Source organism: Saccoglossus kowalevskii, chromosome 4, assembly GCF_978046115.1.
Source record: "Saccoglossus kowalevskii chromosome 4, keSacKowa6.1, whole genome shotgun sequence".
NCBI classification, from domain to species: Eukaryota; Metazoa; Hemichordata; class Enteropneusta; family Harrimaniidae; genus Saccoglossus; species Saccoglossus kowalevskii.
The window spans coordinates 40,947,353-40,959,420 of NC_140644.1; the positions used below are offsets into that span (position 1 = coordinate 40,947,353).

At 42.9% G+C, this 12,068-nt stretch overlaps 1 protein-coding gene across 1 annotated transcript in view; it reads left to right on the top strand.

The window, feature by feature from the left end:
• LOC102808296 (ribonucleoside-diphosphate reductase large subunit-like) overlaps nt 1-12,068 on the top strand; it is a 75,106-nt gene that overhangs the window by 53,744 nt on the left and 9,294 nt on the right. The window lies entirely within an intron of this gene.

Consider the following 12,068-nt stretch of genomic DNA (forward strand, 5'->3'; position numbering starts at 1 on the left):
GGCCAACTTTGTACAAGTCTGCATTCATATGCATAGTCCAGTGCATGGCCAACTTTGTACAAGTCTGCATTCATATGCATAGTGCAGTGCATGGCCAACTTTGTACAAGTCTGCATTCATATGCATAGTGCATGGCCAACTTTGTACAAGTCTGCATTCATATGCATAGTCCAGTGCATGGCCAACTTTGTACAAGTCTGCATTCATATGCATAGTCCAGTGCATGGCCAACTTTGTACAAGTCTGCATTCATATGCATAGTCCAGTGCATGGCCAACTTTGTACAAGTCTGCATTCATATGCATAGTCCAGTGCATGGCCAACTTTGTACAAGTCTGCATTCATATGCATAGTCCAGTGCATGGCCAACTTTGTACAAGTCTGCATTCATATGCATAGTCCAGTGCATGGCCAACTTTGTACAAGTCTGCATTCATATGCATAGTCTAGTGCATGGCCAACTTTGTACAAGTCTGCATTCATATGCATAGTCCAGTGCATGGCCAACTTTGTACAAGTCTGCATTCATATGCATAGTCCAGTGCATGGCCAACTTTGTACAAGTCTGCATTCATATGCATAGTCTAGTGCATGGCCAACTTTGTACAAGTCTGCATTCATATGCATAGTGCAGTGCATGGCCAACTTTGTACAAGTCTGCATTCATATGCATAGTGCAGTGCATGGCCAACTTTGTACAAGTCTGCATTCATATGCATAGTCTAGTGCATGGCCAACTTTGTACAAGTCTGCATTCATATGCATAGTCCAGTGCATGGCCAACTTTGTACAAGTCTGCATTCATATGCATAGTCTAGTGCATGGCCAACTTTGTACAAGTCTGCATTCATATGCATAGTGCATGGCCAACTTTGTACAAGTCTGCATTCATATGTATAGTCCAGTGCATGGCCAACTTTGTACAAGTCTGCATTCATATACATAGTTTAGTGCATGGCCAACTTTGTACAAGTCTGCATTCATATGCATAGTGCATGGCCAACTTTGTACAAGTCTGCATTCATATGCATAGTGCAGTGCATGGCCAACTTTGTACAAGTCTGCATTCATATGCATAGTCCAGTGCATAGCCAACTTTGTACAAGTCTGCATTCATATGCATAGTCTAGTGCATGGCCAACTTTGTACAAGTCTGCATTCATATGCATAGTCCAGTGCATGGCCAACTTTGTACAAGTCTGCATTCATATACATAGTTTAGTGCATGGCCAACTTTGTACAAGTCTGCATTCATATGCATAGTGCATGGCCAACTTTGTACAAGTCTGCATTCATATGCATAGTGCAGTGCATGGCCAACTTTGTACAAGTCTGCATTCATATGCATAGTCCAGTGCATAGCCAACTTTGTACAAGTCTGCATTCATATGCATAGTCTAGTGCATGGCCAACTTTGTACAAGTCTGCATTCATATGCATAGTCTAGTGCATGGCCAACTTTGTACAAGTCTGCATTCATATGCATAGTCTAGTGCATGGCCAACTTTGTACAAGTCTGCATACATATGCATAGTCTAGTGCATGGCCAACTTTGTGCAAGTCTGCATTCATATGCATAGTCTAGTGCATGGCCAACTTTGTGCAAGTCTGCATTCATATGCATAGTCCAGTGCATGGCCAACTTTGTGCAAGTCTGCATTCATATGCATAGTCTAGTGCATGGCCAACTTTGTACAAGTCTGCATTCATATGCATAGTGCAGTGCATGGCCAACTTTGTACAAGTCTGCATTCATATGCATAGTCTAGTGCATGGCCAACTTTGTACAAGTCTGCATTCATATGCATAGTGCAGTGCATGGCCAACTTTGTACAAGTCTGCATTCATATGCATCGTGCATGGCCAACTTTGTACAAGTCTGCATTCATATGCATCGTCTCGTGCATAGCCAACTTTGTACAAGTCTGCATTCATATGCACAGTCCAGTGCATGGCCAACTTTGTACAAGTCTGCATTCATATGCATAGTGCATGGCCAACTTTGTACAAGTCTGCAATCATATGCATAGTCCAGTGCATGGCCAACTTTGTACAAGTCTGCATTCATATGCATAGTCCAGTGCATGGCCAACTTTGTACAAGTCTGCATTCATATGCATAGTTTAGTGCATAGCCAACTTTGTGAAAGTCTGCATTCATATGCATAGTTTAGTGCATGGCCAACTTTGTGAAAGTCTGCATTCATATGCATAGTTTAGTGCATGGCCAACTTTGTGAAAGTCTGCATTCATATGCATAGTCTAGTGCATGGCCAACTTTGTGCAAGTCTGCATACATATGCATAGTCTAGTGCATAGCCAACTTTGTACAAGTCTGCATTCATATGCATAGTTTAGTGCATGGCCAACTTTGTGCAAGTCTGCATACATATGCATAGTCTAGTGCATAGCCAACTTTGTACAAGTCTGCATTCATATGCATAGTCTAGTGCATGGCCAACTTTGTACAAGTCTGCATTCATATGCATAGTCCAGTGCATGGCCAACTTTGTACAAGTCTGCATACATATGCATAGTCTAGTGCATGGCCAACTTTGTACAAGTCTGCATACATATGCATAGTCTAGTGCATGGCCAACTTTGTGCAAGTCTGCATTCATATGCATAGTCCAGTGTGAGACCAACTTTGTGCAAGTCTGCATTCATATGCATAGTCCAGTGCATGGCCAACTTTGTGCAAGTCTGCATTCATATGCATAGTTTAGTGCATGGCCAACTTTGTACAAGTCTGCATTCATATGCATAGTCCAGTGCATGGCCAACTTTGTGCAAGTCTGCATTCATATGCATAGTCCAGTGCATGGCCAACTTTGTGCAAGTCTGCATTCATATGCATAGTCTAGTGCATGGCCAACTTTGTGCAAGTCTGCATTCATATGCATAGTCCAGTGTGAGACCAACTTTGTGCAAGTCTGCATTCATATGCATAGTCCAGTGCATGGCCAACTTTGTGCAAGTCTGCATTCATATGCATAGTTTAGTGCATGGCCAGCTTTGTACAAGTCTGCATTCATATGCATAGTCCAGTGCATGGCCAACTTTGTGCAAGTCTGCATTCATATGCATAGTGCAGTGCATGGCCAACTTTGTACAAGTCTGCATTCATATGCATAGTGCAGTGCATGGCCAACTTTGTACAAGTCTGCATTCATATGCATAGTGCATGGCCAACTTTGTACAAGTCTGCATTCATATGCATAGTCCAGTGCATGGCCAACTTTGTACAAGTCTGCATTCATATGCATAGTCCAGTGCATGGCCAACTTTGTACAAGTCTGCATTCATATGCATAGTCCAGTGCATGGCCAACTTTGTACAAGTCTGCATTCATATGCATAGTGCAGTGCATGGCCAACTTTGTACAAGTCTGCATTCATATGCATAGTGCATGGCCAACTTTGTACAAGTCTGCATTCATATGCATAGTCCAGTGCATGGCCAACTTTGTACAAGTCTGCATTCATATGCATAGTCCAGTGCATGGCCAACTTTGTACAAGTCTGCATTCATATGCATAGTCCAGTGCATGGCCAACTTTGTACAAGTCTGCATTCATATGCATAGTCCAGTGCATGGCCAACTTTGTACAAGTCTGCATTCATATGCATAGTCCAGTGCATGGCCAACTTTGTACAAGTCTGCATTCATATGCATAGTCCAGTGCATGGCCAACTTTGTACAAGTCTGCATTCATATGCATAGTCTAGTGCATGGCCAACTTTGTACAAGTCTGCATTCATATGCATAGTCCAGTGCATGGCCAACTTTGTACAAGTCTGCATTCATATGCATAGTCCAGTGCATGGCCAACTTTGTACAAGTCTGCATTCATATGCATAGTCTAGTGCATGGCCAACTTTGTACAAGTCTGCATTCATATGCATAGTGCAGTGCATGGCCAACTTTGTACAAGTCTGCATTCATATGCATAGTGCAGTGCATGGCCAACTTTGTACAAGTCTGCATTCATATGCATAGTCTAGTGCATGGCCAACTTTGTACAAGTCTGCATTCATATGCATAGTGCAGTGCATGGCCAACTTTGTACAAGTCTGCATTCATATGCATCGTGCATGGCCAACTTTGTACAAGTCTGCATTCATATGCATCGTCTCGTGCATAGCCAACTTTGTACAAGTCTGCATTCATATGCATAGTCCAGTGCATGGCCAACTTTGTACAAGTCTGCATTCATATGCATAGTGCATGGCCAACTTTGTACAAGTCTGCAATCATATGCATAGTCCAGTGCATGGCCAACTTTGTACAAGTCTGCATTCATATGCATAGTCCAGTGCATGGCCAACTTTGTACAAGTCTGCATTCATATGCATAGTTTAGTGCATAGCCAACTTTGTGAAAGTCTGCATTCATATGCATAGTTTAGTGCATGGCCAACTTTGTGAAAGTCTGCATTCATATGCATAGTTTAGTGCATGGCCAACTTTGTGAAAGTCTGCATTCATATGCATAGTCTAGTGCATGGCCAACTTTGTGCAAGTCTGCATACATATGCATAGTCTAGTGCATAGCCAACTTTGTACAAGTCTGCATTCATATGCATAGTTTAGTGCATGGCCAACTTTGTGCAAGTCTGCATACATATGCATAGTCTAGTGCATAGCCAACTTTGTACAAGTCTGCATTCATATGCATAGTTTAGTGCATGGCCAACTTTGTACAAGTCTGCATTCATATGCATAGTCTAGTGCATGGCCAACTTTGTACAAGTCTGCATTCATATGCATAGTCCAGTGCATGGCCAACTTTGTACAAGTCTGCATACATATGCATAGTCTAGTGCATGGCCAACTTTGTACAAGTCTGCATACATATGCATAGTCTAGTGCATGGCCAACTTTGTGCAAGTCTGCATTCATATGCATAGTCCAGTGTGAGACCAACTTTGTGCAAGTCTGCATTCATATGCATAGTCCAGTGCATGGCCAACTTTGTGCAAGTCTGCATTCATATGCATAGTTTAGTACATGGCCAACTTTGTACAAGTCTGCATTCATATGCATAGTCCAGTGCATGGCCAACTTTGTGCAAGTCTGCATTCATATGCATAGTCCAGTGCATGGCCAACTTTGTGCAAGTCTGCATTCATATGCATAGTCTAGTGCATGGCCAACTTTGTGCAAGTCTGCATTCATATGCATAGTCCAGTGTGAGACCAACTTTGTGCAAGTCTGCATTCATATGCATAGTCCAGTGCATGGCCAACTTTGTGCAAGTCTGCATTCATATGCATAGTTTAGTGCATGGCCAGCTTTGTACAAGTCTGCATTCATATGCATAGTCCAGTGCATGGCCAACTTTGTGCAAGTCTGCATTCATATGCATAGTTTAGTGCATGGCCAACTTTGTACAAGTCTGCATTCATATGCATAGTCCAGTGCATGGCCAACTTTGTGCAAGTCTGCATTCATATGCATAGTCTAGTGCATGGCCAACTTTGTGCAAGTCTGCATTCATATGCATAGTCCAGTGCATGGCCAACTTTGTGCAAGTCTGCATTCATATGCATAGTCCAGTGCATGGCCAACTTTGTGCAAGTCTGCATTCATATGCATAGTCCAGTGCATGGCCAACTTTGTACAAGTCTGCATTCATATGCATAGTCTAGTGCATGGCCAACTTTGTACAAGTCTGCATTCATATGCATAGTCTAGTGCATGGCCAACTTTGTGCAAGTCTGCATTCATATGCATAGTCTAGTGCATGGCCAACTTTGTGCAAGTCTGCATTCATATGCATAGTCCAGTGCATGGTCAACTTTGTACAAGTCTGCATTCATATGCATAGTCCAGTGCATGGCCAACTTTGTACAAGTCTGCATTCATATGCATAGTCTAGTGCATGGCCAACTTTGTGCAAGTCTGCATTCATATGCATAGTCTAATGCATGGCCAACTTTGTGCAAGTCTGTATTCATATGCATAGTGCAGTGCATAGCCAACTTTGTGAAAGTCTGCATTCATATGCATAGTTTAGTGCATGGCCAACTTTGTGAAAGTCTGCATTCATATGCATAGTTTAGTGCATGGCCAACTTTGTGAAAGTCTGCATTCATATGCATAGTTTAGTGCATGGCCAACTTTGTGAAAGTCTGCATTCATATGCATAGTCTAGTGCATGGCCAACTTTGTGCAAGTCTGCATACATATGCATAGTCTAGTGCATAGCCAACTTTGTACAAGTCTGCATTCATATGCATAGTTTAGTGCATGGCCAACTTTGTGCAAGTCTGCATACATATGCATAGTCTAGTGCATAGCCAACTTTGTACAAGTCTGCATTCATATGCATAGTTTAGTGCATGGCCAACTTTGTACAAGTCTGCATTCATATGCATAGTCTAGTGCATGGCCAACTTTGTACAAGTCTGCATTCATATGCATAGTCCAGTGCATGGCCAACTTTGTACAAGTCTGCATACATATGCATAGTCTAGTGCATGGCCAACTTTGTACAAGTCTGCATACATATGCATAGTCTAGTGCATGGCCAACTTTGTGCAAGTCTGCATTCATATGCATAGTCCAGTGTGAGACCAACTTTGTGCAAGTCTGCATTCATATGCATAGTCCAGTGCATGGCCAACTTTGTGCAAGTCTGCATTCATATGCATAGTTTAGTGCATGGCCAACTTTGTACAAGTCTGCATTCATATGCATAGTCCAGTGCATGGCCAACTTTGTGCAAGTCTGCATTCATATGCATAGTCCAGTGCATGGCCAACTTTGTGCAAGTCTGCATTCATATGCATAGTCTAGTGCATGGCCAACTTTGTGCAAGTCTGCATTCATATGCATAGTCCAGTGTGAGACCAACTTTGTGCAAGTCTGCATTCATATGCATAGTCCAGTGCATGGCCAACTTTGTGCAAGTCTGCATTCATATGCATAGTTTAGTGCATGGCCAGCTTTGTACAAGTCTGCATTCATATGCATAGTCCAGTGCATGGCCAACTTTGTGCAAGTCTGCATTCATATGCATAGTTTAGTGCATGGCCAACTTTGTACAAGTCTGCATTCATATGCATAGTCCAGTGCATGGCCAACTTTGTGCAAGTCTGCATTCATATGCATAGTCTAGTGCATGGCCAACTTTGTGCAAGTCTGCATTCATATGCATAGTCCAGTGCATGGCCAACTTTGTGCAAGTCTGCATTCATATGCATAGTCCAGTGCATGGCCAACTTTGTGCAAGTCTGCATTCATATGCATAGTCCAGTGCATGGTCAACTTTGTACAAGTCTGCATTCATATGCATAGTCCAGTGCATGGCCAACTTTGTACAAGTCTGCATTCATATGCATAGTCTAGTGCATGGCCAACTTTGTGCAAGTCTGTATTCATATGCATAGTGCATGGCCAACTTTGTACAAGTCTGCATACATATGCATAGTCCAGTGCATGGCCAACTTTGTAAAGTCTGCATTCACATGCATAGTCTAGTACATGGCCAACTTTGTACAAGTCTGCATTCATATGCATAGTCCAGTGCATGGCCAACTTTGTACAAGTCTGCATTCATATGCATAGTCTAATGCATGGCCAACTTTGTACAAGTCTGCATTCATATACATAGTCTAGTGCATGGCCAACTTTGTACAAGTCTGCATTCATATGCATCGTCTCGTGCATGGCCAACTTTGTACAAGTCTGCATTCATATGCATAGTCTAGTGCATGGCCAACTTTGTACAAGTCTGCTTTCATATACATAGTGCAGTGCATGGCCAACTTTGTACAAGTCTGCATTCATATGCATAGTGCATGGCCAACTTTGTACAAGTCTGCATTCATATGCATAGTGCAGTGCATGGCCAACTTTGTACAAGTCTGCATTCATATACATAGTCTAGTGCATGGCCAACTTTGTACAAGTCTGCATTCATATGCATAGTGCATGGCCAACTTTGTACAAGTCTGCATTCATATACATAGTCTAGTGCATGGCCAACTTTGTACAAGTCTGCATTCATATGCATAGTCTAGTGCATGGCCAACTTTGTACAAGTCTGCATTCATATGCATCGTCTCGTGCATGGCCAACTTTGTACAAGTCTGCATTCATATGCATAGTCCAGTGCATGGCCAACTTTGTACAAGTCTGCATTCATATGCATAGTCTAGTGCATGGCCAACTTTGTACAAGTCTGCATTCATATGCATAGTCTAGTGCATGGCCAACTTTGTACAAGTCTGCATTCATATGCATAGTGCATGGCCAACTTGGTGCAAGTCTGCATTCATATGCATAGTGCAGTGCATGGCCAACTTTGTACAAGTCTGCATTCATATGCATAGTCTAGTGCATGGCCAACTTAGTCCAAGTCTGCATTCATATGCATAGTCCAGTGCATGGCCAACTTTGTACAAGTCTGCAGTCATATGCATAGTCTAGTGCATGGCCAACTTTGTACAAGTCTGCATTCATATGCATAGTGCAGTACATGGCCAACTTTGTGCAAGTCTGCATTCATATGCATAGTTTAGTGCATGGCCAACTTTGTACAAGTCTGCATTCATATGCATAGTCTAGTGTGAGACCAACTTTGTACAAGTCTGCATTCATATACATAGTGCAGTGCATGGCCAACTTTGTACAAGTCTGCATTCATATGCATAGTCTAGTGCATGGCCAACTTTGTACAAGTCTGCATTCATATGCATAGTGCATGGCCAACTTGGTACAAGTCTGCATTCATATGCATAGTGCAGTGCATGGCCAACTTTGTACAAGTCTGCATTCATATGCATAGTCTAGTGCATGGCCAACTTTGTACAAGTCTGCATTCATATGCATAGTCCAGTACATGGCCAACTTTGTGCAAGTCTGCATTCATATGCATAGTTTAGTGCATGGCCAACTTTGTACAAGTCTGCATTCATATGCATAGTCTAGTGTGAGACCAACTTTGTACAAGTCTGCATTCATATGCATAGTGCAGTGCATGGCCAACTTTGTACAAGTCTGCAGTCATATGCATAGTCTAGTGCATGGCCAACTTTGTACAAGTCTGCATTCATATGCATAGTCCAGTACATGGCCAACTTTGTGCAAGCCTGCATTCATATGCATAGTTTAGTGCATGGCCAACTTTGTACAAGTCTGCATTCATATGCATAGTCTAGTGTGAGACCAACTTTGTACAAGTCTGCATTCATATACATAGTGCAGTGCATGGCCAACTTTGTACAAGTCTGCATTCATATGCATAGTCCAGTACATGGCCAACTTTGTGCAAGTCTGCATTCATATGCATAGTTTAGTGCATGGCCAACTTTGTACAAGTCTGCATTCATATGCATAGTCTAGTGCATGGCCAACTTTGTACAAGTCTGCATTCATATGCATAGTCCAGTACATGGCCAACTTTGTGCAAGTCTGCATTCATATGCATAGTTTAGTGCATGGCCAACTTTGTACAAGTCTGCATTCATATGCATAGTCTAGTGTGAGACCAACTTTGTACAAGTCTGCATTCATATGCATAGTCTAGTGCATGGCCAACTTTGTACAAGTCTGCATTCATATGCATAGTCTAGTGCATGGCCAACTTTGTACAAGTCTGCATTCATATGCATAGTCTAGTGTGAGACCAACTTTGTACAAGTCTGCATTCATATGCATAGTCTAGTGCATGGCCAACTTTGTACAAGTCTGCATTCATATGCATAGTCCAGTGCATGGCCAACTTTGTACAAGTCTGCAGTCATATGCATAGTCTAGTGCATGGCCAACTTTGTACAAGTCTGCATTCATATGCATAGTTTAGTGCATGGCCAACTTTGTGCAAGTCTGCATTCATATACATAGTGCAGTGCATGGCCAACTTTGTACAAGTCTGCATTCATATGCATAGTCCAGTACATGGCCAACTTTGTGCAAGTCTGCATTCATATGCATAGTTTAGTGCATGGCCAACTTTGTGCAAGTCTGCATTCATATACATAGTGCAGTGCATGGCCAACTTTGTACAAGTCTGCATTCATATGCATAGTCCAGTACATGGCCAACTTTGTGCAAGTCTGCATTCATATGCATAGTTTAGTGCATGGCCAACTTTGTACAAGTCTGCATTCATATGCATAGTCCAGTACATGGCCAACTTTGTACAAGTCTGCATTCATATGCATAGTCTAGTGTGAGACCAACTTTGTACAAGTCTGCATTCATATGCATAGTCTAGTGCATGGCCAACTTTGTACAAGTCTGCATTCATATGCATAGAGATATTTCACAAAACTGCATCAAAGTAAATGCTGACAAATACATCAATTCACTATGTTCAATTACCAACCATAGACTCCGGTCAGTCAAATTGACTATTTTGAACTGTAGGCATTAATCAGCGATTCTGCCAATGGAGAGATAAAATCTAGGTCAGGGGGAGCCCCATGACCCCAAGATTTTTTTTCTTATGTCACCAACCATGTAACCGGGGCAATGTGGCGGTGCCATCATACCCTGATATTCACTCTTTTTTTATCTCTGCACCGATGGGGATGAAGTCTAGCGACTCTGCCTGGAAAGCCTGCCTTTTCCTGTCCAGGTTTCTGTGCCGACACTGTGGCTGGTAGGATAAATTTTTCTTATTATTTTTACCCCGTGTCGTTTCCCCCCTTTGTGTGCATAATTTTTCAAACAAAGAAAATAAAACCCGGCGACGCCATTTAACCACGTTGTTGGTTTCTTTGCGTCACCTTTTCCAACTGTATTTCGCTTCCCTCATGCATGTCGTGTTCATGTTATGTTTCACCAATGTATTTAGAAATGGATAGATGTAACACCAGAGGCTCGCCGCCGGTTTTGTCTCCTCTTTTTTCAAGGTGACTGTGCAGTGGTTATAATCAGTATTTACCAGCATAGAACCCGCATCCGAAATGCTATTTTTGCCATGACTGCGTGCGGGGCTCAGGGTTTTTGCCTTGAAGGCATGTGTTTTCACTGGACTTCTGAGGCCTGGGATGTTTTCCAGAGCCATGCAAATCGCTGAGACTGACTGCATCACTCGTATTTCACAGCAAGGTTGTGCGTCCAGTAAAACTCGGTTAAAGTGAGTTGTGTGTTGGCATGAGTGGAAAGTCCTAATGCTCGGCTACCGATGCTTTGTGTACTGAGCCATCGAGTAGGAGGCACGACGATGGAGGTACCAGTATTTTTTGGACAAGAGTTAGACAGTTTGCTGGAAAAGGGCGCCATACTGCCTCCCTCCTGCGTAGGACCCAGCCCGAACGACCACAAGGGTCCCTGCGCATAGGCAAAAATTCGGTCTCAGCTTCTTTGCAGACATATTTCTTTACTGTCAGCTCTCCTGGCAAGTTTCCAGGTCTCGCTTTTAGGCCTATGTCCTCATGCAGAACTGTTTCGGTTTTTACTTCCAAAGCATACTCTACCCCCTGAATTGGGTTTGGGTCTAGCTTTTTCGGGCACACCGAACCCTGTCATCGTAGCAGCTTTTTTGGCTTTTTTCTCCAGGGACAGCTCAGGCAAGGTAAGACACCACCCTCTTTTGGGGTCTTAGCTAGGTGATGAGTGGTAGTTGTAGAGTGTATCACCCCGGACTGGGAAAAAAGACTTTCATCATTTTTTGTTTGCTGGGAAAACCCACCACCTATCTGCATCTGACTCTGCCTACAGTCATTTTGACTGACTGGAGTCTATGGTGGATAACTGAACGTAGTGAATTTAGGCAGAGGGTTCTCCGAACCAGTCTATTCACATAGTTCATACCCACCATAGACTCCGGGTCTCCCCAACCACCCCACTCTTTCCGCAGCGTTGGTCTAGTCCTCGGTGTGGAGAGAAAGAAACTAGAGTGAATACCAGGGTATGATGGCGCCGCCACATTGCCTCGGTTATGTGGTTCGTGATGAAGGGGAAAAAAATCTTGGGGTCATGTGGCTTCCCCTGACCTAAATTTTATCTCTCCGTCATTGGCAGAATCGCTGATTAATGCCTACAGTTAAAAATAGTCATTTTGACTGACTCGAGTCTATGGTGGGTATGAACTATGTGAATAGGCGGGTTCGAA